At 43.9% G+C, this 23043-nt stretch overlaps 1 protein-coding gene across 1 annotated transcript in view; it reads left to right on the forward strand.

Moving 5' to 3' along the window:
• The first annotated feature begins 270 nt into the window (after positions 1–270).
• Positions 271–23043, forward strand: part of SYT5 (synaptotagmin 5) — a 475772-nt gene continuing 452999 nt past the window's right edge. Inside the window, exon 1 of the mRNA XM_063942827.1 lies at positions 271–607. The gene's annotated coding sequence lies outside the window, so the exon portion shown is untranslated. The remainder of the gene's footprint in view (positions 608–23043) is intronic.

Genomic DNA, 23043 nt, shown 5'->3' on the forward strand with positions numbered 1-23043 from the left:
GTTTTATCTTTATAGACAGCACTAAAATATGCTCTTCACCCAACAATCTCTACTGATACTTATTATTTAATACCAATGCAAAGAACACTAGTTCTGACCAGGCACATATACAGGTTATATGGTGATTAATGCATATCTGAAATATTGTATCAGTTTGACAGTGGGTGTTACTGTAACACAAACATAAACTTAAACAATATCTCCGCAGATCTCGGGGACTATAGAGAAGTTGTTAGCAACAGTTTGCTTTAGGATTTTGAAAGCTCCATTCATTCTCGCCACCCTGCCTCTTAGAGACAGATGGAAGAGTCCTTCTTATGTTAGAAAGAAAAAAAAAAAGATTCCTGACTGTCTGTGTGTTTGTCTCCACCTCCTCAGCTCGCTGGGGCTCCACCTTAGCCAAACAACTCTGTGTTCACTTCATGGTTCAGCACCGTGAGCTGTGGACAGCTCCCTCCACTAACGTAGTAGCTGTAAGTGCTGGGACAACGCCTGAAGGATCCAGTTCGGGACCGCTTTCTGCTGCTGTAGCTTTCATTTGCCTGCTTTGATATACTACCCAGCTGAGAAGAGGGAAATAAACAACTTGGGGATACCAGTAAAAGAGGTAAGAAACGCTCCTTGTTTTTCTATTTTTAGAGTACTGAAAAGACTTGATGATTTATAGCAGGGGAACACCTGACAGCCATTGTCATCTTGGGCACACTGTATTAAATGCACACATTTCTATGATACATCTGTTTACAAAAGCAGTGTTCTATTCAGTACTGTATATTTCATTTAAGGCAGGATGTCACTGCAAATGGAGTTTTTAAAATTAAACCATGTAGGTAGCACATCTAGCAATGTGTTTAGACAGTAATATGTGCAGCTGGGTGTGCCTTGGTATACCATTTTATTGAGAGGGAATATACATCTCGTGTATTTGTGTTTTGGCAAATCAGAAACTTTTAGGAATATATTTTTGTGCCTGAAGTGCTAAGCATCCGGGTCTCCCTAGTTGGTGTAGAACTAAAAGAGAGAGCTTGTCAGACCTTAAGTTCCAACACCATCTGAAGAGGCAGACAGGCCATTGTGAGTCATATAGTTCCACAGCAAATATGGATAATACACATGTTGCTTACCTTTGGTATTGCTGGTGGTCAGTATTGAAACTGTGCTTCTACAGTAGGTATTGTTACTACCAGCATGCAGGAATAAAACTACAGCATAATGATAGGCCTTGCAGCAACAGAAACAGTAAAGCTCGTATCTTCCTTTCTGCCAGTGTCTATGTCTGACATTAAGACAGTGTGAGTTTGAGATCTGTATATGCAATGGCTGCATATGTTATTGGCTGTTGAATGCTTTGCTTCTTCTCCCTTACTTTCATACCCCCTGCTGTCCAAGCTTAAAGAGGTCAGCAAGGATGAAAAAGAGATCTTCAACGTTTACTGCTTGCGTCACATTGAGTTGCTTCCTACAGTATGTGTATTTTAATGACAGAAAGATTGTGTGTGGCTGATGGTGACTCATTAATATTAACAAGCTCTGTATATTTTCTGCCTAGTTCCCACTGATCTGACTTTTGCAAAGTGAATGGTCACATAGTGACATTAGAGAGGGCCCTTTTGAATTTCCAGACCTTTTTGTTCACCTAATAAGCTGACCTTTTCTTTTGCTTCTAAACATATGCATTAATAAAATATCAACTGCCCAGCTATGAAAAGAAAATGAGAGGGCTTCTAAAACCTATTGGTATAAAAATAAAAAGCAAAGAACAAGGGATAAAAATGGCAATTCTGTGCATTTTACCAAGAAGAAGAAGAAGAGAAAAAAAGCTTAAACACTAAATGGATCAACAAGTATTTGAGATAGCTTACACTCAAATAGGCTCTCTCCAATTACAGGAACATTTCAAAAAGTTGACATTTACTTGCAGGAAAGTGAATGAAATAGTAATGATCCTTATTTGAGCCAATTTTTATTGATAAACAATTTCAAGAATATTTATGCCAGAACTTATGAAATGATGCTCATGATATATGTTTTGCTTGTTTGATTTTTATTTTATATATTTAAAGTTTTTTTCCACTGGCACATAGGCCTGTATATAGATATCCTGCTGCCCTGGTTGAGAGAGAAGAATTAAGCCAACCATCCCAATTGGCAAACCATAGAAGATACCGCCAAGTGTCATGGTGCTGCCAGAGAGAGTGTGGTCAAGGGAAACATGAGAAAAGTAGACAGTAATGCTACTGACAGCTACAGGCATTGAAAATATCAACAGCATTATGTTGATAGGTAGATGTGGTTGTAATGTTATTTAAAGTATTTTAATGTTGTTGGCATTATAATTTTATATTATAGTAAATCACGTATAAAGTAATAATGCTGACACAATTATAATGCTTTAAATAACATGACAGCAATGTGTCGTCAGGACAATGCTGACATGGTTGTAGACATTTTGACTGTTGACATCCTTAATGTGGACTTAGTAATTACTTCCTCACTAGATGATTGCCTAACAACTCCATGCCAACGCTCTGTACATTCTTTCCTTTGTGGCTTATTATTATTATTATTATTATTATTATTATTGTTATTGTGCAGTTAGTCTTTCCTGACTAAGGTTGGGCAGACAGCATGGGCAGTACGGATGGTGCACAGCACTGTCTGAGGTCATGGGTTTGATTCCCACAACGGTCCTAACTGTGTGGAGTTTGTATATTCAACTAACAAAATAAATGAACCCTAGTGTGTAAGTGTTTATGTGTACAGTACATGTGTTCAGGGCAGACTAGATGCACCAAATGATTTTATTAAAATTCTATGTTTCTATGACTGAGAAGGCTGGTCCTACATATAGCTCTGAATGTGGATGATAATAATATGTAATTAAAAACATATATTATTCTAGGCATTATATATATATATATATATATATATATATATATATATATATACACACACACACACACACAAAAATATTATGCAAGCCCGGCACTCTATATAAATGATGTACACAGCCTCGGTGCCATCCAAAAGGAATAAACAATGTGTTGCTGCAAGAGGTGGCACTCAGAGACTTCTCATAAAGAAACACACTGCACAACCACAAGTACAGTACTAACGTTTCGGAAATTTACTTCCTTCTTCAGAGTATATATATTCATTTGTCAGGGGCATATGTTGCACCACCCTACAGTAGTTGATGTTTTGCATTCATACTACAGGAGACGTATACACTTTGCACTTTACAGTAGTCCTCTTTGGACATGCAGGTTTGTTTGTTTGTTTGTTTGTTTGTTTGTTTGTTTGTTTGTTTGATTGCTTTCAGGTGCATTGTTGTAAGAGAAATGGTATACTTATTTTCTTTATGAGATTTTGGTGGTTATGGCTTGCAGTTACTCAGTTATGGTACATATCTGGCAAAAAGCACATTACAATTTTACAAATATGAATAATATCCATATGTCCTGCAACCCAGAACCTGCTGCTTAATTGGGGATGTAGAATCTTTGTGTTGTATTAGAGCTGATAATTATGAATACTACTTCAGTTTCCATAGATATTCTCAGTATTTGTGTATATGGTCCCTATTATTCAGGTGCACCAGAGTGTCAGACAATGAGGTTACACAGAAACAGATTCTACTTATTATTCACATTGGAACATTGTATTCCATACAGGCTGTTGTTGACATGCTAGAACAATCAGCTTCTCACTGATAATGGATGCAGTCATTTATTGTTTTTTTATATACTATTGTAGAGCAAGTTGTGATCTAGCAAGTTATAAAATGGTAACATTTACAGGAAATCACAGTCTGACTATCAATAGATATCTGGAGTTTTGAGTTTTAAGGGGGATCAGGCAAGCCTCATTCAAACTCGCTGCTGAGAGTGCAACATTAAAAAGAAATGATCTCATGGAGAGAGTTTTGCTGGATATTCCAATGAGACTGGATGATGTTCCTGTTAGTTTTTGCAAACTACCTGTATTACAAAGCCCTCCATCCATGCACACTAATGCATTTGTGGTGCATACTGTGTATTGTAATGTGAAATTCAACTCAAAATCAAACCAGAGCACATAAAAGAACAGCTAGCAATTTTGTGGGTTAACAGGCACAACAAATGGATTGTAGTTAGGGACCATGGTTTGTGTCACCTAAGAGCAAAATAATTTAAGTCCAGCCTCGTTTAACATAGAAATACAGTAAATACAGCATTTTAATAGTCACAATCTGCCAATAAACTAAATGTATAAGGTAGTATAATAATGGGCTCTTGACCTTTGCATTTGTAAAGTCACATTCAAGTACTGTATATTTTTTTTTTATCTGTATATCATAGCAAAAAGCTTATTTAATGAGGATAAACATTGTATTAAATATAGTACAGTCACTCAGGGGGGTTTATTATTATTTGGAAAGGGGATTAGATGGGTAGTCTGACTGGGGTGGCACACCTGTCAAACCATAATGCAGGTGTCCTAAAGTGAGCTGAGGGAGGAGACTACCCTGTGGAACAAAGGGCTATAGGCAGTGGCACCAGTTGAATATGTCCACAATTGTGTTTGAAGATACTAGACAGGGCCGGTGCTAGGGTGTTCGGCGCCCTCCTGCAAAATATAAATTTGCGCCCTCCCATACTTTACATGCAGGGCCGGGGGGTTACCATGGCCTCTTGGGCCCCTGAGCTGCAGGAGATCCGTGCACGCCTATGGATGTGAACTCTCTGCCCACACTCACTCTGTGCAGCGCTAGTTACGGCCCTACACACAGACAGTGCCGTAACTAGCCATTTTAGCACTGTGTGCAAGAGAGGGCATGGGCGCCCCCCGTATGCAAACAGGGCAGTGCGCACCGCAGGCGCGTGCAAAAAATATAGGGGCGTGGCTTCATGGGGAAGGGGTATGGTCACAAAATAATCCCAATTCATATTACATATTATAGTAGTCTCCATTATTCAAACTACGCCGCACAGTAGCGCCACTACACCAGGTAGAGACCCTTTTACACATTACGGCGGACAGCATCCCCTAACCCTCTTATAATGCCTAATCCTAACCTCCTACCCCGCGCGGCAGGACGCAAGCGCGTTCCGCGTAAAGAGCGATCGGGATTCTGGGAGTCTTTAACGCCGGGATCCTGTGCTCCATCTAGCTTTTGACACCAGCCTTATGTTGTCGATCGCAATTCCAGCGGTGATATTTCGACCGCCGGAATCCCGTCCGGCGGCATTTTAACTACATCCCATATAGACAGATATATATTGCACATATACTATGGAGCCACCCTGTGTTTATGAGCACCCTGCAGTAACTGTATATACTGTAGACAGATATATATTACACACAGATATGCACAGACCATGGATGTATAATGGGACACCTGGGCTACATATAATGTAACCATAGCGACATGGCAACCCCCTGTGTGTAGGAGCATCCTCCAGTAAGAGTATGATAGACAGACATAGATGATATGACACAGACATTGCACATTGGGCTGGGAATTAAGCTCAGGCGGGGCTGGAGCCGACCCCGGGCTTACCCAGCAGAGTCCCGGCCATGCTGCTGCTACTGCTGCTGCTCCCGGCGACGTCTCTCCGCAGCTAAGTGTGCGCTGTGTGATTTTCACTGCCTCACTTTAATGCCGGCCGGCACCTCACTTTAAATGCTGTTTCCAGAGGGACGCCCCGCGCAGCAGCTCCCATCGAATATGTGCTTGTCACGTGCACCGCAATGCAGTAGAGGAGGAGGCTGCCAGAGAAGACTGTGGGCGTCACTGGGGCCTGCTCCCTGCGGCAGCTGTCCAATCCGTGTGCGTTGACAGCTGCTGGGGGCAGGCCGGCTCGGTTGTGCTTTCAGAAATTGTTCTGGAGCTCTGCAACATCACCGTTGGGGACTCGGTGTCCGCGGCCGGCCCGGGCCCCCAGGGACAGGCCGGGCACTAAGCGCTTGCCTTTATTGCCTAGGGGAGAAGGATTCGTGCTGCTGCGGCTGCCTGTCAGTGTGACAGGCGCAGCAGCAGCAGCAGGGGGACAGGACGGCGCTACAGCAGGGATACAGAGCAGTGAAGGCGCCTCTCCTGCCCGGCGCCTACCTGCAATGCATCCCTTTGCTGAGCGGCTAGCGCCGGGCCTGATACTAGAAACAGCTGACTAATACTTTAATGTTCTAATTCTGCGATTAGCTCCAGGGATATTCAGCCTACACACACTTCTAAAGATCTTACACACTAGTAAATGTACCTTCTTCACAAACCCCTCGATTAGTGTAATTTTGCATCATTGTCGTAAGTTGTTTAGAGTCCAGCAAACTATTATCAAATCTGATACATACATTTTAATATAACATTACACATGAAGCCCTTAATATGGTTTATAACAGAGCTCAATGATATTCCCAAAATAAATGAAGCATAAATAAATGAATGTATACACTGTATCCAGCCGGAGCAGAGGAAGAGACCAGTGTGCATACTCCGTCTGGGCCCCCTTCTTTCTAATCGGCAGCACTGTGGACTCTGGGCACTAGGGTCGCTAGGTATAGTGGCATATATTAGGTTGGTACAGCGAGCTGCACTATTTTCTGATTGTGTGATAGGACTGGTGAAGCTACAGAGTGCTGTATAAATAGGGTGGTTAGTGTAAAGAAGAGACTTGAGGGCATCAATTTTTATGTGCAAACCTAGCTGGAGTTAATCATTCACATGCTGTCTCATATAATCACTTGTTGCCCTCTCCTGCCTGACACACTCATCCCCCACCTACAAATACATCCTGGGCTAAGCACTGTGCGATACACTGAGTGTGCACTGTATACTACTTATTTGAAACACAATACTTTTAAATATATTGAAATGAAAACAAATAATTTTTGTAAGTGTACTGCGTTTTTTTACCTGCTTTGTTTGCATTAGTTGTGAGTATCAGAGCAATTCTGATGCCAGTCTCAATAGCAATGAATTAAACCATATCCCTCAAATGAAAATGCAGTAATAAATGCTTATATAAGTACACACAATTATATGTACACTAGGTGATTCATCCCGCCCTACGGGTGCTCTTCACACCGTCGTAAGGGGCTGCGCCCCCTTATCCCTTGTACGCCCTTGTGGCGTGCAATATTTTTATTATATGGAGTATTACCTCCAATCATAATTGTGTGAGTGGTTAAATATTGCATGGACAAAGGGTGTGCAATGGTTAAGGGGTCGTAGCCCCTTGCAACGGTGTGAACAGCGCATGCAGCGCACAATGAATCACCTAGTAGATTCTGTGGTTGGGGGAGTGGTGGGTGCGGGGGAGACGCGGATGGGAGAGGGAGTCCAGGATGCCGTGGGTGGGGGAGGGGTGGTTGCAGGGGTGCCGTGGGTGGGGGAGGGGCTGGTGTGGTGGTGACATGGTTGGGGGAGGGGCAAGTTTGTGGGTGCCGCAGGTGTGGGAGGAGTGGGTGCAGGGGTGCTGTGGGTGGGGGAGTGGTCTGGAGTCACCACGGATGGTGGAGGGGTGCCGTGGATGGGGCCCGGAGGTACTGTGAGTGGGGGAGGGGCAGGTAATGCTTCTCCTGCTTCTCTTCCTGGAAGCAGCTAAGCTGCTGTCCTCCCTTTGGCAGTGGCTCTCCCGGAGACTCGCACAGCAGCCAAGCAGCCAGTCACTATTGTTAGCGCCGGTGTCCCAACACGCCCCATTACAGGAAGAAGATGCACTTCGGGGGTGGGGCTATGACATCATTAAGCCCCGCCCCCACACCGGGAAACATCTTGGGTCCGCAGGGAGGGGGGTGGGGTTAAAATGTTGCGATTTGCGTCATTTTAACCCCTTCCCCACCCCACGGACTCGCGTATATGGGAGTTTATCTCTTCATCCTGCCCGCATCACTAGGATGCAAGCAGGATGCATTAGACCTACCTACTCTTCCAGGGGTGCGGGCGCTACCCCAAAAAACTGGAGCCTCCCGCAGCTTCCGTGAGACCAGGCAAGTATGGTGTGATCTTATGTTCTATATCCCCTCCCCTCTTCTGTATGTCCTGTGTTGTACATCTCCCCATGTCTGTTATTGTATTGTGCACCCACACCCCTCTGTATGTCCTCTGAATAACCCGGGTCCAGCCGCTGGTGTGAAAGGGGTCTAAGCCTGGGATTTTGATCTGAAAGGGGTATTATTTGCGAATTTCATTTATACATTGATGCTGCTGCATATTTGGTGACCAGTCCTATTCAGCACCTATTACCAGGTTAATTAAAACAAAAAACATTTTTACACAAACCTAGAAAGTAGAACCTCACTTGCTCTGGCATCTGCCTTCACCCAGGAGTTAAATTTCTGAATATACACTGTACATCAATACATTGTTTCAGTGTCCATTCGGAAAGAAAATGTACTGCGGAATAAAATAAATCCTCATCCACTCTGCCGCAATTCAAACACTACCTGCTGATTCCTTTAGGAGCAATTATCCAAAGTGGCTTCAGTTGCTAGATGGATTTATACGGAATTGTGAGTCATTTGGTGTTGTATTGTTGCATTTCTACATTGCCCTGATGTTTTCCTTGCCACCTATTATTACGGACGATTGACAGTGAGGTGTAATTGATGCAGAATAGTCAAATGTCTTAGAACAACATCAAGGAAAAGTCATACGGGTCCCTGTATGTCTATAGTATACTATATCATGGAATGAGACATTACTATTGAATTATAGCTGCAGGGACATTCACAATGGATTGAAAAGCTTGTAACTGAGTAAAACACAATCTAATACAATCTTTTAAGATACATTTTTATGCTAATTAAAGAAGAAGGATCTTCCCAATCATATTATGGATAATCAGTATCTCATAATATTCTATAAGGAAAAACGCAATTCTTATTTTACGTAATAGTTACGCCTCAAACCTCTCCTCTCTATTATTACTTATATTATTTTGTTTATTGCATTTATCAGAAGCGTAATATGCAGTTAATAATAAAATAGATAACGTTGTGTTTTTAGATCCATACAGCATATTGGATTTGCCATGAGTTGATGAACCAAATCTCCTGTGGTTTGGTGTGCGGAACAATTTGTCATATTATATATAATGAAACAGACACAAGGCTGTCACCTTCAACCTTTTAACTCCCAAAAGTATCTGTCGACTTAACCTCACACTGGGAGAAAATGGCGTACTGACCCCTTCCATTTCTCTGAACACAATACCTCCTAGACCTTCTACAAGATAATAAAAGTAATGAAAGTACACATGATCCATGTAATATGATAATGTTCCCTTAATAACAACCCTCTGTTTCGTATCCGTGAACTAGTCATTTGCCCATATAAAGACTTTTTGTCCAAGATCCAGTTTACAACTTGCTTCCTCACAGGAACTGGTCACATTACTTTGCCTTGGCCAGTCCCATTAAACACCACATTGACCCTCTGCTATTAGTTTATTTGCAGTTATGTATGCTTGTACTGTATATTACCTCTTATACTTGCTTCCGGTATTTTTCCGACTGCTGAAGTGAGACTCAGTGGTCTGTTACTTTACAGCTTATGATTTTGCTCTACTTTGCAATATTAGGATCAACACATGGACCTTGGTTATCCATGCTTTCCGGTGTAAATACCAAATTGCTTTCTAACAAATATTTAAAATGCCCGCTCTAATTTATACTGCGGACGCCAGGCGCATCTTAGTACTATATACGATAAAAGTGCGCTGTACGTCGCAAAACACTACATCCCTTAAGAGAAAACAATACACACACATATTATCTGAGTTCCAAAGCTCATTGATGTATATATTTGTTATTAAAAGAATATTCAATATATCACAATGTACAGTATACATATAGTTACATGGTTACAATTTATACAGTAAGAAGTTAATACAAACTAAATCAAATACATACAGTTACAGGCCAGCAAATACATCACCATATCTTTCTCATATAAAGTCTTCCCTCCATATCACTCTCTCTCTCTCTCTGTAAAATCATGTAGGCACCGGACTGGCAGCAACTCCACCATCGTCTGGGACAAAATAGCAACTCCTGTGTGTTTGATCAGCAATGTGCTATCTAGTTTGGGGGAGTGCACACATCTAGTCTAAGGGAGGGAACTTTCTCATTCATGATGAGTCACTGGTCAATTCATATGCAAACCAGGTTCAGCCTTGAAGACATCAAAAGGGCTGGCCTGAGTTTCCTGTCCACCACCTGCTTGGAATGTCCATTGTTCTAGTAAGAGTGACATTAGCTTTCATACATTTAATCATAACTACTCATAGCAATGTCCTACAACTTAATAACAAGCATCAAATGAATCTACACATTAATCTGGTTACTGTAATACCAAATATGACATGTCTATCTTGCTTTGTTCTAATAATACACATACATGACGTTACTCCATTATATAATTTTAAATCATTATGATGTCTGGCGCTTGATATGTTATAATTATGTGCTGTATGAAATATGTGTCGAATCTATCTGTGTGGCATGTCTGTGTAAATGCGTATGTTACCATATATTGCTGTGCTCGCTGCGCGTATTTGCAAGCTTAGCCACCCATTTGTGTGGAGTCTGTATGTTCTCTCTATGTAATATTTTTTACTTCGACACCGGCTTTATAGCCTCCCCATCCAGGAGGGTGCCTAGAGGCAGGTGAAACAAAATATGCAATAAGTGCCATTATTTCCCGGCTGTGATTGGTAAAAAAACAGGGATCCAGGATAAATTCTTGGATCCCCGTGTTTTTGCACAAAAACTGAAAATGTTACTACATTACTTGAATTTCCTGAAAAAAATATTGGGCTAAAAAACTGTGAAAAAGGCAAAAATTTACCGCAGGGGTTTTCCACAGCTGCAGGGTTTTGCTATTCAATTGCTGGACTGAAAATGGGATGCAGTGATGTCTACAGAAATCGCCGCGTCCTTTTTCACCTTCAAAGCAAATCTGTTGAGTGACCCATTACTGTTTAGTATATCCCCCCCAAAGCCAGCTACTGGGAGAACAATATCTCCCAGCAGCCTCCATTACTCCCACCAGACCACTACCCAGTGGGAAGATGGAGTGCAGACCACCGGGAGCTATGGAGCCCCCTGGAGAGTTTTTTCTTTTCATGTGTTGTGGGGTTTTCAGTGCTGAAAACCCCACAACCATTTTGTTTTTTAATTAGATACCGTGGGTATCATAAGCGTGCATCGCAGCAGTAATCCAAAATTGGATGCGAGGTACACAAGGTTTTTTACCTCGTTAAACTTCACGGTGAGTTGAATTCCCCGTATGTGTTAGATAAGCACATTGGTCTTCTGTGTAATCAACACACTAGCTGAACATTTCACAGCAAGGACAAATTCTAACACTGAAATGTTGCAGAACTTTGCCTAATTTCTGCTCAGGTGTTTCTAGAAGTTATTATTACCATTTGTTTATAGGTTACCACAAAAATACTTCTACATTACCACTGGTAATAAAAACAAGTTGCATAACCTATTGTAAAACTTGTGTGGCAATAGGAACAGTGTGCCGCAGAGTAAAAAAATGTATGTCTTACCTGTTTGTTGATATCAGTGTAACATAGCACAGCTGAAGGCATGTGACTGATCAAAACAGAGCAGCTGTGCAGAGATTCCTTTTAAGGGCACGATAAGAGTGCCATTTGCCTATTAGTCAGGGTGGGGGATAAGTAGTCTAGGGTATAAAAGATCTATCTGGGCCATTTGTTTGTATGGCAGATGCCGGAAAAACTGCTCAGTGACTAGGGAGTAGGTCTCTGTTAGTGAGTGACAGAACTGTGAACATTTACTCTGTAATGGTTACTAGTCTGCGGTCATCCTGATTAAATAAAAACATAGTGAAGAAGTCCAGATTCAGTGTGTGCTTATACTACATAGCTTCTTCATCACACATGATATAAATGTATGTGTAACAGAGCATAGGATACACAGATGAGCGCAAAAAAGGGGGGCAGATTCTCTAAAGCTTCTAAAACAGACAAGTGGAGGTGCGCGACAAATTACTGCCTTGCCCCAGGTGACAGGAGTCTTAGTTTCGGCCCTGGCAACACCTCCACTTTTCATTTTAGAAGCTTTAGTCAAATCTATCCCATGGTGGGGGACACAGAGACCTAGCAAGAAGGTGCAGCATAAAACTGGATATAAAGTAAACAACTTTGTAGGATTAAAGTTCTCAGCAAGTAACATAAGTCATAAAGAGTGATGGATGTAAGGGCAAGGATACAAGAAGGCAGAGAGGACAGGGCCAGGGACAAGAGGAAGAAGAGTCCTGGCACAGGATCTTACAAACTAAAGACTATAATACCATTGGCGGAACTAGCGAGCGGTGGGCCCATGTGCGACAAAATGCTTTCCCCTTTTTACACATTACGCCAGACAACGTCCCCTTTTTACACATTACGGCAGACAGCGTCCCCTTTTTTTACATATTACGGCAGATAGTGTCCCCTTTTTTACACATTAAGGCAGACAGGATAGATAGATAGATAGATAGATAGATAGATAGATAGATAGATAGATAGATAGATAGATAGATAGATAGATAGATAGACTTACTGTTTCCGCTGGCTCAGGCTCCTGGTGCAGCTCCTGGCAGATCCCAGGCAGGGGAGAAGAAGGAGGAGGGAGGTGGAGGAGGGAGCCGCAGCAGCACAGTGTAATTGGTGGAGGCGCTACTGCTGCTGTCCCTCTCCTTCACCATAGGCTGCCCAACGCTGCTGTGAATGCTGGGAAGTGCATCCCAGTATTCACAGCGGCGGAGGGCAGCCTATGGTGAAGGAGAGGGACAGCAGCGCCTCCACCAATTACATAGCGCTGCTGCGGCTCCCTCCTCCACCTCCCTCCTCCTCCTTCCCCCCACCCCCCATCCCGTAGCCGGTTTGCTCCTCTCCTCGGTGGCGGCGGCATGTAATGAGTCCGTTTGACTCATTACATGCCGCTCTGGCTTTGTGCCCCTTGACTGTGACGGGCCCCAGTGCAAGGCACTGCTTGCACTGGCGGTAGTTCCGCCACTGTATAATACATAATTTCCCCAATACCACAAAGTTAATATCAGCATTTCTGTTTTAACAAAATCTTTCTTTTACAAGTGACAGTTAATAAGTGCCTTATGCTAATTTAGAAAGACCACTGAAATTCCATGGAAACCCAATGGCATTTACATACATCCAGTTATAATATAATGTGACTATAATCCTATATAATAAAAGTCTAATGCTGCTCCTCACCTCTATGGGCAGAATTCAAGTGTTTTGCATGCTGGCGGCCACTAGATGGCGCCCAACAGAGCAATTCAAGTGTTGCTTTGTTCGGGCGTGCAGAGCCGCTGGTGCTGACATTACTGTTATGTTGTTCCATCATTTTGATGGGCTGGTAACTAGTATTGAAATATTTTGACATTGATACAAAATTGCATCTTATTAAATTGAATCACCTCATAAGATCACCCCCTAACAGAGAAAGCTGTGCAGGGACCTGAACGGTGTGATCCACTATGTGTGTCCGATGGACATACAAACATACCATTACCTACCTACACCCATGGACCAGTGATCAAAGCTCCAGGGAGGGCTGCCGGTCATTGGATCCTCCTGCTGCCACTGTGACCCCCGGTGCACTAAAGTGATGCTGCAGCAGCTCACTTTACAGCACGGGGGAGACAGCGGGATCTGAAGACCGGCAACCCTCATGGAGTACCGATCACCGGTCCCCGTGTTCTGGTGAGCAGCAGTGGGGGAGGGGGGCGTTGCGATGGGAGAGGTACCTGGTGGCGGCAGTAGCGGCGATGTCAGCGGCCCATGTGCAGCACAAATTCATGGAATTTTTCATGAAAAATATAACGAAAAGCCTGCAGAGTGTCATCGCAGAGACAGAGCTTTCTCACAAGCTCTGTCCCTGCATGCGATAATTGATACAACTATGCAATATAATCAATTATCGCATTGTGGATTGGGATGATTTTACCACATCACATCTTCATCTTCAGATGCGGATTGTGATAAATTGGCTCCTTAGTGTTTAGAGTGTGCACCTGGATTTTCTCTTTTTATCTTTGTGGCACTGTTAGTCTCAGCTTGGTAGCACCTCTTATTATGTTTAGAATTAGGGTGTGCAGTCCCCCCCCACACTACTCGTATAGTCCCATGGGTATTTAAGAGGTCTGAAGCAGATATAGGAGGTATTTCTTGTGGCACAGTACGCCTTATATAGGGATATGTACTAATTTCCGGCGGATGGGATCCTGGCTGTTATGATCCCGACAGTGAGATCCAATCCGCCAGAATGCCAGTAGCGGGGTGAGCGATAGAAAGTCCCTTACAGGCTCGCTGCACCCACCACGCTGTGGGTAGGTTATATTCTCCCTCTATGGGTGTCGTGAACACCCACAGAGGGAGAAAAGACTGTCTTGCTGGTATTCCGGCGGCGGCATTTCACCCCCTGTCGGGATTCCGGCATCGGTATTGTGACCGCCGTGATCCCGACCAACGGTATTGTGACCGTTTCCCCTTATATAATTCTATGGGGCTTCTATGCAATTCCCAAGGATCCCTCTCTGGTCCCCATGGTTTGCGCATGCAATGCCCTATGTAAAAATTTACTGACTATAGACTATATGTGAACAATGGCGTTTGGACCGAGTAGGCATCCCTTGAAGGGTTTAAGAGATTATCTAGATTAGATTAAAACTGGACATAGGGGGTCATTCTGACCTGAACTCTCGCTGCAGTTCTGCACAGCGTTCAGGTCAGAACTGCGCATGCGCCGGCGATGCTGTGCGATGCTTTTGTACTTGTTCGGGGGATGAGGGGCGGCCTGACATGCGGGGCGGACTAGCCCTGTGCTGGGCGTCCTCCCGCATGTCAGGGAAGATGATCGAAGCTGTGCTAAATATAGCACAGCTATGATCAGGTCGGAATGACCCCCATACTCTGAGCAGTCTCTCTTGAATAGACTTTATTATGAATATCCCCCTTCATCTTTTTATTGTAACTTTATTTAATACTGGTTTTTCAAAATGCTGTTGGATGGTTCACTTTTCCGTATGTTGGTGTCTTTGAAAAAAAAAATTTTTTTTCTAATAGCACAAAACAAAGGTTTATTTGTATTTACACAACCTTTATAATGTTTTTTTCTAAATCGAAGAACTAATTATAGATTGTTTATCTTCTGGTAACGTAATAATTTATACCTGATCACAATAACAAGTCACCTGTTTTCCTTGTTTATGCAGAACCAATCTCAGTAGTTGCACTAGGGACAGATTAGCATTTTGAGATGTGTTCTTAGAAATGAAACATTTACAAAGAAGTCATCAAACAGTTCCACAGTAGAAAAAGCAATTTATCATGCACTAATGTTTTGTTAGCAGTAAAGGGGGATACACATGGGGAGATGCGTGCTGAGCGATCTAGCACAGACCGCTCAGCACACATCTCTCCCCCTGCTCAGCACACAGCGCGGTTCCATGACGTCACACGCTGGCGCTGCGGCCAGTGGCAGCGACAATCAACTCCCGGCCAGCCGCAGGAGCTGTGCTGGCCGGGAGTTACTCCACAAATACAAAAGCATCACCGCTGTGCGATGCTTTTGTATTTGTGCGGGGGGGGGCAACTGACATGTGAGGCGGACTAGCCCTGTGCTGGGCGTCCCCCCGCATGTCAGGGAAGATGATCGTAGCTGGGCTAAATTTAGCACGGCTATGATCAATTCGGAATGACCCCCATTAGGAGATAAGTTACGAGGTGGCCCCCAAGATTTCGACTGCCTAGGGGCCTCCACAGGGTTTAATACGGCACTGAACTCAGGTCTATACAGATTTAATGAAAAGGATTCAGTAGGTTGTTAACTGAACCTCCGGCAATCTGTGCAAAGGCTGCTCTATCCCAGAGTTGACAGATCAAGCACCAGATTACTTCTTGGCATTGGTAAAAAAAAACCTTGTGGAAACAGAGCAGCCATGCCATTTTGCAGAAGAGGTGTGATCTGAAATCACGACCCTATAAGATAACATTGAGGCCATTGGGGTGTATCAAACTAGCACAGCAGGACAAGTTAGAGTCTGCACCAGCACATGACCCAACAGTGGTCCTAATTCAGACCTGATCGTAGAGGTGCTAAAATTTGCACATCTACGATCAGCCTCCCTAATTTGCGGGGTGACGCCCAGCACAGGACTAGTCTGCCCTGCATGTCAGGCGCTACCCCATAGCACAAGTACAAAAGCATTGCACGACGGCGATGCCTGCATTGCCCGGACCGCGCCCCTAAAACAGCGGCAAAACGCAGCTGGCCCGCCCAGCGAACGCCCGATCGCAGGGCTGAGACAGCCGTCGGCTGTCTAGCATGTGCCAACGCACTGCGGCGCCGGTGCATGCGCAATTCAGACCTGATCACTGCTGTGCGAAAACGCACAGCAGCGATCAGGTCTGAATTAGCCCCAGTGTTCTTAACCTTAGCCCTGTAACGATTAGCCATTTGAAAGCATGAGCAATAAAATGCTGATGTTGAATCAAGAAGGGACCCAGAACACTTACTATCCATTCTATCACATTTACCCCAGGCATTCATAAAAAAATAATTTTTGATACCTCTGGCACCATGGGAACCAAGTGATATTGTATTTTAGGAGGTTGTACCTAGGTAGAGCCACAACATGCAAAAAGAGACAAGCAAGAAACAGAACAGTGATTGCACATGCACAGTTGTAGAGGCATCAAGGAGCACAACAGGAGAGCGTTGTGAGATGCCGCATGTCTGAAAAGAGAGACTGTGCAATAAATGATGCTGAAGTGGTGCCATGTGCTACTGAATACCCACTGAAGGTGTGGGGACCACTGCAAAAGTGCCAGCAGAGTGAGTTTGAGATCGGAGGCCGGGGGTACTGAGGCTTGTAAAATGAAAAGTAGTGATGTTGCCCATAGCAACCAATCAGATTATGTCTGTCATTTTCTAGCATGCAAAAGAGAAATGAAAGACAGAATCTGATTGGCTACTAAGGGCAACATCACCACTTTTCATTTTTGGAAACTTTAGTAAATTTACTCCTGTGTGTCAGCACTGGGAACTGGGTCTGAGATCCTTGGAGGCTGTGTGAGTAAAAGCTGCTAAAGGGAGACATCCCTAATGAGAGCTTCTGAGAACTATTGAGAGATACTGAGACCTACTGACAGCTATTGAGAACATACTAAGTACATATTAAAATTATGTGGAAAGCCCACTGAAAGTACATTAAAAAAGCATGGTGAAACCCTTGGTAAATCTCACAGCAAGAGATTGAGATAAAAATCTGATGTACAGATAGAGTGATAAATGTGCCCTGATTGAATTACTGTTGGGCCAGTGACTGAATAGTGTAAAGAAAAGAAGCCGTTTTGTGAAAGAATCATAAGCAGATTAAAAAGCACTTTGGGACTAACTTACTGATACTGTGCTTTTGAAAGTGGAATTGTGTTTATTGAGTTTTATCACTGGAAAGTCAAAGCTATTCTCTGGAACCAAGAAAGACCAGCATTAGATGATAACCCGATTATTTTTGCCTATTGTGGACTAAAAGGACATGCATGTTATAGGACAATGACCACCCAGAAAAAGAGTAGTCTATTGATAGAAGTTTCTATTCACTTTAAAGTTAATCACTGATTAGTCTGGTGTTTTGCTAATCTGCTGAGTAAATCTGTTTTGCTATTTCATTATACAGCATGTGTATTTTATGAAGGCTATTGTGTGTTTAGAAGTTAGTATATTGAATATATTGAGAAACTGCAGTTTTTTCCATAGTTATAGCTAAAGAGATGCTGCAGCAGTTAGGATAAAGAAGTTCATATACCTATCCAAGAGAGTTACTGCCCATTGCCAATTTTCCACCATATTGCAAAGAACTGTGCTGTTTACATTTACCATGTTCCATATGTGTTGCAATTGACTGTCATATGTATGGTGATTATTCTTTTCATCATACAGTGACCTTCCTTGGACTCACATCCTCTTACTCCCTATGAATAAATCTACTTGTTTATACTATTTATCAAAGCTGTCACACATTGCCCCACATTTGTTTTATATTCTTAGTAGGAATCAGAGATCCCTTTCTCACAATCGATAATTCTTTATTATCCCATTCTACTGATTTGTGGCATGAGCAGGTATGCTAGAGTGCCCTGACCCTATGTAAAACAAGCAGCATGGAAGTAACTAAAGCAGGCCTGGCCAACCTGTGGCTCTCCAGATGTTGTGAAACTATACATCCCAGCATGACCTGCCACAGTTTTAGCATTCCTTAATAGCAAAACTGTGGCAAAGCATGATGGGACTTGTAGTTTTACAACAGCTGGAGAGCCACAGGTTGTCCAGGCCTGAACTAAAGCATAGTAAGCAGTGTGACAAATTCAGGATCTAGCAGCACAGGGGAATCTGCACCTAGAAGAAATATGTGGTGACCTAAAAAAACCTATCACTTAGCCTGTTTGAGGAATGTAATTATGCAGAGCCATTCATCTGTATGGATTTGCTATTATGTGCCAATTAATGTCTTCTCTGACAGAATATGTGGCTTAGACAAACGCTTCCACTTAATTAATATGAAGTGACAATGAACTAATTTTTAAATACATATAGGGGACATGAAGTCTCCATCTGTTGCTAAGTTACCTCCCATGATGCTGTCCTATTAGTGCATTAGAACCTATGTAGCTAAGACTCAGAAGGTCAGAGGTTATACAGTTCATGTTCTGGAAATGTTACATTAACAACTCATTTATACGTATTCTTTCTCTTATCTCTTTCATATAAGCACACTCTGCAGCGACATTCTTCATAGAGTACATGGGCCAACCAAGTTATGGCTTGTAGTCCATAGTTACCAACTGTCCTTTTTATCCTAGGGCAATTGCAGTTTTTTTTGTCCCTGGAGATCTTTCTGTGGAAGGAATACATATTTATTCCCGGCAGATGGGATGCTGGCCGTCAGTATCCCAACAGCGTCATCCCGTCCACAAGAATGCTGGCAGCGGGGCAAGTGCCATGAGGCCCCTCGCGGGTTCGCTGCGGGCTCGGTGGCTCACTGCACTTGCCACAGGATCTGTTTCCACTCTATGGGTGTCGTGGACACCCACGAGTGGGAATAGCCCCTGTGGGCCTGCATTGTCAGATGTCGGGATTCTGGCGTCGGTATCCTTATTGCCAGGATACCGACAGCCGGCAAATTCTTTGCCTCCCCTGTGGAATTATCCCTATTTTTGTCAAATGCACAATAAAAAAAATCTTTCCTGCATTTATTTCTTGTATATTTCTATCACCAGCGTTTTAAGAAATTTTAAATAACATTACATGATGGATATTGTGCTTCAAGGTGTGTCGAGACATTATCACATGTAATAAGCTTCAGTGTACCTACCGTTCAGTAACAATGGTAGCAGCATTGCACAGTCCTGAGCCAGCATTTCAGATTGCCTACAGGACATGGTACTGTATATAGATTTTTAAGTTGTGTTGTTTCCCTCCTATAAATCCATAACTAATCCTACAGAGAAATAACAAGTAATATGAGTTGTACATCTCCACCTTTTTAACGGGTTTGGTACAATATCCTGGTACTCGGCATGCTGACGGTCAGAATCCTGACGGAGTTTGTTATGTATTGTAACCCTAACCCTAACCTATTCATAACCCAGCCCTCCTGCAGTCTAACCCTAACAGTCCCTTTCGACAGCCTAACTCTAAACGTTCCCTCCCACAGCCTAACCCTAACACACCCCTCTTGCAGCATAACCCTAACCCTCCACCTGGTGCCTGACCCTATTTCTAATCCTAACCCATCCCTCCAACAGCCTAACCCTAACCATCCCCTTCAGCAGCCTAACCCTCCCCTCCTGCAACCTAACCCTAACCATCCCCTTCAGCAGCCTAAGCCTAACTGTCCTCTCCCACAGCCTAACCCTAACCCTCCCCTCCTGCAACCTAACCCTAACCATCCCCTTCCTTAGCCTAACCCTCCCCTCCTGCAACCTAACCCTAACCGCTCCCTTCGGCAGCCTAACCTGAACCCGCCCCTCTCACAGCCTAACCCACTGATTCCGCAGCCTAACCCTAACCCAGAGGCGTATCTAGGGTAGGGTGAATGGGTCACGTGCCCTGGGCGCCTTGGCAGGCCCAGGAGAGGGGGGCGCCAGTGGTGCACCCAGGGGGGGTTTCCGAGCACCCAGAAACCCCCCTCCACTAAAAAAAAAAAAAATAATTTTTTTTTTTTTTTTTTTTTTTAGCTGCATGAGTATTATTAATGGCTGTCTAGCGTCCTCTGCAGCCTGCTGTCTTCCTGGTGGCACTTGTAAGAGCAATAAAAGTTTATTTTAATTATAGTACATATATATATATTTCCCTCATGTGCTTATCCATTCTTACTTTAATAATCTTCAACTGCATCAACTCCAGCAGTCTTCGGCCACCTGATACTTATTCCAGTGTCATCTGCTGATGTAACTATGTGTATTTACCCTGTACTTGTCCTATACTGTCATCAACTGTAAGTTGCTATTTTCCTGTTTGATTATTCATGTACTCTGTAATTGGGCGCTGCGGAACCCTTGTGGCGCCATATAAATAAAGGATAATAATAATAATAATAATATATCCATGTGTATACATATGTACACATGTATATACATACATACATATAAACACACACACACACACACACACACGTGATATATATATATATATATATATATATACACGTGTGTGTGTGTATGTATATATATATATATATATATATATATATATATGTACTGTATGTGTGTACACACACATATATATATATATATATATATGTATGCATGTTTAATATGCTATGTATATGTGTATATGTATGTGTGTCTGTATGTATGTATATATATATATATGTGTGTAGATATGTGTGTGTGTGTGTATATATATATATATATATATATATATATACACACACACACACTAGTTTTACGGACCCAGCATATGCTGGGTCACCTCAGTCCCCACCCCCGTGATTGGCTCCGCCCAGTTCTGGAAACCCCCCATGCAAATCCTGCGTTTGCCACTGGGCGCCGGCGGCGGCCAGGGCATCATGCCCCACTCACCCCCGTCAACCCTAAATGTGAGGGGAGGAGAGCGCAGCGCCTCTCCCTCCCCTCACCGCCGCTGCCAGCAGCGCCGCTGTGTCCGGTCTCCGGCGTTAGCCAATCAGAGCTTGCGGACCGGCTCCTGATTGGCTGCCGGTCCGCGAGCTCTGATTGGGTAGTGAACTGGCGCCAGACACAGCCGCCGGAGACGGGACAGGAGACCTGGACGGAGCAGTGAGGGGAAGGAGAGGTGGTGAGGGGAAGGAGAGGCGCTGCGCTGCGCTCTCCTCCCCTCACATAAGCGGCCGGTGAGTGAACGGGGGGGGGGGGCATGTATCTGGCACGTAACTGGCACTGTGGGGCATGTATCTGGCACAGTGGGGCAATGTAACTGGCACTGTGGGGCATATATCTGACACAGTGGGGCAATGTAACTGGCACTGTGGGGCATGTATCTGGCACAGTGGGGCAATGTAACTGGCACTGTGGGGCATGTATCTGGCACAGTGGGGCAATGTAACTGGCACTGTGGGGCATGTATCTGGCACAGTGGGGCAATGTAACTGGCACTGCGGGGCATGTATCCGGCACTGTGGGGCATGTATCTGGCACAGTGGGGCAATGTAACTGGCACTGTGGGGCAATGTAACTGGCACTGTGGGGCAATGTAACTGGCACTGTGGGGCATGTATCCGGCACTGCGGGGCATGTATCCGGCACTATGGGGCAATGTAACTAGCACTGTGGGCCATTTTCAGTGGCCACACCCCTTCTGGAGCGTGGCCACACCCCTTTTGGTGTATGTCCACGCCCATTTTTCGGCGTGCGCGCACATGCCTCTTTTTGTGTGCTTTTTTTTTTTTTTTGAGGGGGGGGGGCGCCATTTTACATCTTGCCCTGGGCTCCAAAAACCCTAGTTACGCCTCTGCCCTAACCGCATTCTTCGGAAGCCTAATCCTAACTGCCCGCTTCAACAGCCTAACCCTAACCATCACCCCAACCACAACCTAAACCTAACTGTCCCCTTCGGGAGCCTAACCCTAACCGTCACCCCTCCCGCAGCCTAATGCTAGCTTACACCTCCTGTCAGGGACGTACTAACAGAGGACTCAGTTGAGGTGAGTACTGAAAAATTGGGGCCCATGTGCACTGCACACACTGCACACATTATAGATATACCACTGACTCCCATAGCCTAACCCTAACCACCCCCTTCAGCAGCCTAAACCTAACCATCCCTTCCCGCAGTCTAACCCAGTGGTTCCTAAACTTTTTGGGACAGCACCCTAAAGTGTCAGATTCTTTCTCACGGCACCTCTAGACCAAATAGTTTCTTTTTTTGTTAATTCAGAAAAAAATATTATATTAAGTAGAGATGAGCGCCTGAAATTTTTCGGGTTTTGTGTTTTGGTTTTGGGTTCGGTTCCGCGGCCGTGTTTTGGGTTCGAACGCGTTTTGGCAAAACCTCACCGAATTTTTTTTGTCGGATTCGGGTGTGTTTTGGATTCGGGTGTTTTTTTCAAAAAACACTAAAAAACAGCTTAAATCATAGAATTTGGGGGTCATTTTGATCCCAAAGTATTATTAACCTCAAAAACCATAATTTACACTCATTTTCAGTCTATTCTGAATACCTCACACCTCACAATATTATTTTTAGTCCTAAAATTTGCACCGAGGTCGCTGTGTGAGTAAGATAAGCGACCCTAGTGGCCGACACAAACACCGGCCCATCTAGGAGTGGCACTGCAGTGTCACGCAGGATGTCCCTTCCAAAAAACCCTCCCCAAACAGCACATGACGCAAAGAAAAAAAGAGGCGCAATAAGGTAGCTGTGTGAGTAAGATTAGCGACCCTAGTGGCCGACACAAACACCGGGCCCATCTAGGAGTGGCACTGCAGTGTCACGCAGGATGGCCCTTCCAAAAAACCCTCCCCAAACAGCACATGACGC

Source organism: Pseudophryne corroboree, chromosome 10, assembly GCF_028390025.1.
Source record: "Pseudophryne corroboree isolate aPseCor3 chromosome 10, aPseCor3.hap2, whole genome shotgun sequence".
NCBI lineage: Eukaryota > Metazoa > Chordata > Amphibia > Anura > Myobatrachidae > Pseudophryne > Pseudophryne corroboree.